The sequence below is a fragment of the Felis catus genome, chromosome B2, assembly GCF_018350175.1.
Source record: "Felis catus isolate Fca126 chromosome B2, F.catus_Fca126_mat1.0, whole genome shotgun sequence".
Classification (NCBI taxonomy): domain Eukaryota; kingdom Metazoa; phylum Chordata; class Mammalia; order Carnivora; family Felidae; genus Felis; species Felis catus.
This window is the reverse complement of record NC_058372.1, coordinates 143,475,603-143,481,607: the sequence shown is the minus strand read 5'-3', so window position 1 is coordinate 143,481,607 and position 6,005 is coordinate 143,475,603. Positions and strand designations below refer to the sequence as shown.

At 43.5% G+C, this 6,005-nt stretch overlaps 1 long non-coding RNA gene across 1 annotated transcript; it reads left to right on the top strand.

Annotated features, from left to right (window-relative positions):
* The first annotated feature begins 327 nt into the window (after nt 1-327).
* Nucleotides 328-4,989, top strand: LOC109500018. The gene is made up of 2 exons (XR_002157658.3): nt 328-993; nt 3,574-4,989. It is a non-coding gene; the product is annotated as an uncharacterized LOC109500018 (long non-coding RNA).
* Nucleotides 4,990-6,005: the final 1,016 nt, after the last annotated feature.

The following is a 6,005-nucleotide window of genomic DNA, read 5'->3' as shown; positions in this document are numbered from 1 at the left end:
GAGCCAGACACGCATCACCACCGCCTCGGACCCTTACCTGAACACTCCAGTGTTGTAGTTTGTCTTGACGTCTTTGATTTGGGGGCGGGAGGCGTGTTTGGCGAGTCAGTGAAAAGTGGGGGTGACAGAATAGTACCCCACGTTCGCTCAGGACTCGAATCCCGGTGGCGAGAATGTGGGCGCGAATCCTGCCACCTGCCGACCTGCGGGCGGTTCTGTTGTGTGCTTTTGCTCTCGTGGCTTCGACCGTTCCTCTCCGAACTAGGCGCCAATGATTATCACTGGGGGGTTAACGGTTCTCCGTGCAAACCCTTCTCCGTGCTCTCGTGCGGGGTGGAGATCAGCCCCAGCGCTGAATGCGTGAGGAAGTCTGTGTGAGGGGTGTCTTAATGTCCCACACGTCCAAAGGATTTCGTTTCAGTTGACAGGCAGAATGTGAAAATGGGTGCATGTAGCAAGCTGGGTCACTCTTGTGAAACACAAACCCTTTGCCACTTCCCAGCTCCGACTGGGCAAAGCTCAGAATTTTTCAAAGCTATCTAGGAACCTTAATACCTGGCCCCTCTGGTCACTTTTCAGCCTCTAGTCTGGCGGTTTTCTCCTGGACACACCCCGCAGTCTAGTCTCCCAGAGAGGGGTCTTGCTTTGTCTTCTCTCTAGCACTCAGAGCAGCGCCGGATCCACCCTAGCTACTTAATACTTACCTAATAAGTATTCATGAATTTTCATGATATTGTCCAAAAGCTTTAGCAAACCCTCAAAGGTTGCGTAAGACCCCATAGAGATTAGAGTCAGCCACAAATATGGAGACTCAAACAAATATTTGAATAATAACTGGAGCACCTGGTTGGCTCAGTGGGTGGAGCCTGTAACTCCATCGCAGGGGTGTGAGTGCCGAGAGTCCAGCCCCAGTAGGGGTTCCCGAAGGATGGCGTCTGCGAAAATAACAAATGGACACAGACAACAGTGTGTCCGACTGGCCGCTTTATTGTGGTAAGCGTGGCATTATGTGTGTTAGCAATTTCCTCCTAGCGTGCGTCATCTATGTTTCTCGGCTTTACCGAATTCTAAAAATGTTCCTTTGTGTAATCACCCATTAAGGAACCTCATGGTTATTTCTTTGTAACGTTCCCTCCTGCCTTTTGCTTATTAATTTCTTCATACTACTTTCATCATGTAGCTACGTTCATGGTTTATAAAGCGTTTGCTTCGCTATTTTCATGAAAGGTCATCTAGCTCTCAACACCTCAAGTGGAACATTTATAGGGACATGACTTCTTAATTGTTTCTTTGAACCAAGCTGAGTTTACCCAAGCTGAATTTCTAGTAGGAAGGTTTTTTTTTTTTTTTTTTTTTTAGAAGTTTGAGGAATCAAAGAGAAACAACCTAAATATGGCAGGAAGGAAAGGGGTTTCTAGGGAAGTAGTGCAGCTTGTTGAGAACAAGGGGGCAAGAGGACTTTGTCACAATGTTGTGGAAGGGAAACTGCTGCCAAGCCTGGAGAATCCTGAAGAGTTTTCAAGTAGATGAAATACTTATTCGATCCTGGGAATCTACATTAAGGCCTTGCAAAGGTATGTAAGTGGGCCAAATGAACCAGAGAAGAAAATAGCTGGAGCACAGACCCCACAGGTAAGGTAGGAAAAGCTTGGATAACACCGTTTCCTTCGGGAGAAATCCTTAGTCTGGAATCATGATGGAATCAGCAGTCCTCCCTAAGAACTCGGCAGCAAATCTGAGATCCTCCTGTCTGAAATGTGTTCCCTGTCCTCAAACATGTGAGTCCAAGAAATGTATGGAGCCTGTCCCTTGGCTTCATACTCTGTTCTATCCCAGTGTCTTCTTACATCTCTGGCTACCCAGTCTCCTTTGTGGACTTACTTTGACCGCCCCTTAATATATTCCCCTGAGGCTATGACTTTGCACTAGCACTCTGGGTAATGCCGGTCACTCCCGTGGCTTCAGTTACTACCATAAGCGGACCATAGTGAAATCTCTCTCTCTAACCTAGTTGTCTCCTGAGCGGATGCCCTCTCCATTAAAATCTCATATAAGCCCATCAGATTTAACACATCTAAACCAAACTCATGATAATATCTACCTCTTCCAGCCTTTATTGTTTCTTCTCTATTGAAAATCTCAATTCGCAGTGCACCTATCTTTTGTTAACCCACCTACTGGGGAGGAGCACTCCATGTAGACATTACTTCTTTCAGGAACCTTTCCTATCTTTCCTAGCATTTGGTGCCCCTTGACATCATCTACCCAACTTATCTTCTTACCAGATGTTAAAACTCCTAGTTTCATCTGTCCCCTGTACTAGACTACATAAGCTTTACAGATCATCTTGTTATATTGCTTTATGCACAGGTCCTAACACATTACAGGCATTCTATATGAGTGAATAGATTCTTTATGTCCCGTGCCTAACACATGTGAATGAAGATGAATATATTCTTCTGGATGCAAGGAATGTAATCCAGCTGTTTCCCACCTGAAGGCTCTATCAAGAACCAAGTTAAGAGCAAAAATTGAGAGGGTAATTGCTTGCTTCTGTTGAGGCGCCACACAGCACCTGTTTTCAGGGGAGTCCTCATTATAGCTGCGCATCAAGCTCTACTCAGAGCTTTGCATGGACCAGGATAGGAACTAAGAATAATGAATAGGCAAAAGGAGAGCAAGAGAATTATTTTAAAAATTGCATCTAGATCAAGGATCATACGCTACCTGGGCTGGTGAGGAATGGGTGGGTAGCCACCATACTCTCCACGTGTGAGCGAGGGGCCACTGCTACAGCAGCGCTCCTCAGCCAGTTTCTCCTGAAGGGGCCTTGAAGCCATTTTTGGTGAAGTTTCACAAAGAGGGTTGCAGGAGTGCAGGCCAGATTTAAGCTAGAGGGCAGAACCCCCAAACCTCCCCTGTAGCAAGCTCCCCAGTTGGTCTGAAGGGGGCAGTGAACCACCACTGCAGATTGGCCACAGCTCACTTGCCGTGCACTCTGCAACAGGGGTGACTCGATTCTTTCTCGGCACAACTCCTCCATGGTGGCTCCAGACCAAAGGTGATGACGTTATCCAGGATTGTGAGAAGGGTTCATTATGACCACAGGGATAAATGAACTCCTAAGAAAGTGTCGTCAGAGAAGAGCAGGGGGGTAAAGACTGGTCTAGAGGACAAACTGCTACGAATGAGAAATAAGGAGTATCTGAGAGAAAGAATGCCTTCTTCGCATGATGTTTGCAGAAATGTCCCAGAAACTGGAGTGGTCAGTTTTGTCAACTGCAGCCAAGGCCAAGAGAAGGAAGTGAGCCCTCTGTACCAAGCGCTGTGACATTTCTGTTCTCCCAGCAGCAGTGTCCACGGAAACTTCTGTGAGCAGGTGGCAACTGGTACACTTCCAACAATGCCAGACCTTTGCGAAATGTTTTCGTTCCTCTTGTCCACAAACTGGTATCACCTTCAAAAGACATATTAGCCACTTCTAAAAGACTATTCTTAATGAAACCCTCTTACTTCAGCCAGTGTCTTCAACTACATACTACAAATCTTTATAATTTGTATTTTCACCATCAGTGCATTGCTGGGTCCTGTGGTTGTTGCCTGCTCCTACATACCTGACACAGCAGCCTCTCTGACCGCTTGGGAACCATCACCCTCCGCTCAAGCACAGCTCCTTCTCCCACCCAAGAGGACTAGCAGGATGACACAGCTCCAAGCCCAGGCTTTAGGAATCAGACAAACTTTTGCTCCTAGCTTTGGAGGTGGGTATTGCCCAGGAAGCTTTGATGACAGCGCCCTACGGGGCAGATCTAATACCTACCAATCCTTGGGTGACCACTTAACCCTTTCAAACCCCATTTCTTGTTCTATAAAATGACCAGTTGCCTCTTCTCATAGGGGTGATGATAAAAATGCAGATTAAAAAAATTACTTGTCAGTTTCTGGCATGTAAGTACTCAACAGGTATCAAAAAAACGTTCAGGCACTTTTTGCTATCTTCATAGTACAATTCTCTTCAGGGTGATGGTAAAGTAGAGACATCAAAACTTTACTAACCTTCAGCTTTATCCAAGTTGACTGCACTTACAATTAACCTTCTTTGGCAGTACTCGAGTTTTTGCCAAATGGCGGATTCTCCATTACTGGAGGTTGTCTAAAAAACGCTTCAGTACTCCCACTTATCCCACTTAAAGAGAAGGAATACACTTTTAACAGGAAGTAAACACAGGCAGCTTTTCACCTTTACACCCAAGACCTTACACATTTAGTGTAAGCTACGATCTTTTCTCTTTCAGTGGGAACTATCCAAATACAAATTTATATTTGAAATAACCTCATCAAGGGAAACGGTCTGTCATCAGAACTGGAACTTCGAGAACTTAGGACTAACATTTACTGAGAAGGCACCATGTACTTGGCACCACTGTAAGCACTTTACGTGTATTAGCTCGTTTAAAAAAAATTTTTTTTTAATGTTTATTTATTTTTGAGACATTGTGAGAGACAGAGTGCAAGCAGTGGAGAGGCAGAGGGAGACACAGAATCTGAAGCGGGCTCCAGGCTCGGAGCTGTCAGCCCAGAGCCCGACGCAGGGCTCGAACTCACGAACCGTGAGATCATGACCTGAGCCGAAGTTGGACGCTTAACCGACTGAGCCACCCAGGTGCCCCTAGCTCATTTAACTTACAGGCAAAAATTGAGCCACCGAAAGAGAATGCAGTTTTCCCAAGTCTTGAAGCAGGTAGTTAAGTGGTAAAGCCAGGATTCAAACCCATTAGCTCCAGAGGCCAGGCCATGCTCTGAACTGGATTAAGACTTATCACCTCTCTTATCATAGTCATACCAGCAAATACAGCATCCAATCCCCAAAATGAAAAATACTGACTTTGCAAATCCCAAGTTCTCTCTGCCTAACACAGATGCATCAGAAACTTGAAAATTGGTAATGACATATAACCGTTCTATATTAAATTTAGTTATAAAATTCTATCACTAGTTGAAAAGTTTATTTCCTATTATACGCCAAGGATTACAGAACCTCAAAGGAAATTCCATTTTTCTTTAAAATGGCAAGGTTAAAAAAGTACCTAAGAAAAACCGAAGTCAAAAGTACTTCATAAATCCAGGGAATATTTAGTATTAAAAAAAAAAATTTTTTTTTTTACATTTATTTTTGAGAGAAAGAGCGTGAACTGGGGAGGGGCAGAGAGAGAGAGCCAGGCACAGAATCCGAAGCAGCTCCAGACTCTGAGCTGTCAGCAGAGAGCCTGATGCGGGGCTCGAGCCCACAAGCTGTGAGAGCATGACCTGAAGTCAGATGCTTAGCCGAGTGAACCACCCAGGCGCCCCTAGTATTTTAATATACACCAAAATGTCAAATTATCCTAAGTAAATGTATTTAAAATTGTGTAGGATTTGAGACCGCACAAAAGGCTAACCAAAAGTCACAAAGTGTAGTATCTTAAATACACCAATGAAGACAAGATACACCTGTATGCCAGTTCAGCGAGCAAAAACACACGGCTTATATTCAAATAAGCTGTATCTCAGTTTCGGGTGTCCTAATTCCATTTCTGAGGTTCCTTGATTGTATTACAAGAAATATCTAAAACAGTATCTTGCTTTCATCAGAAATCACATTTCCTCTCAACCACATATATGTAAAAAACTATAGCTTCTAAAACCATTCTATAACACAGACTTTGGTATATCAGTAGACATATTATTAGTATCAGTAGCAGTGACCAGTGTTTTCAAACAAACATCACTGACTACTACACAGATACCCTAGTGACCTGAAATCATCTCACAAAAACAAAGTCTACTTCTCAACTAAAACCTAACACACACTTAAGGAACTGATTTTCTTCTTTATAAAATTTTTCTGTATATGTGAATATTTTATAATAATTATTTTTACAAGTCAGAAAAAAACATTTACAGTCCTAAATTCCACGTTTATCTTGCAAAACAATGCATATTATTTTTTTAAAGATTTTATTTAA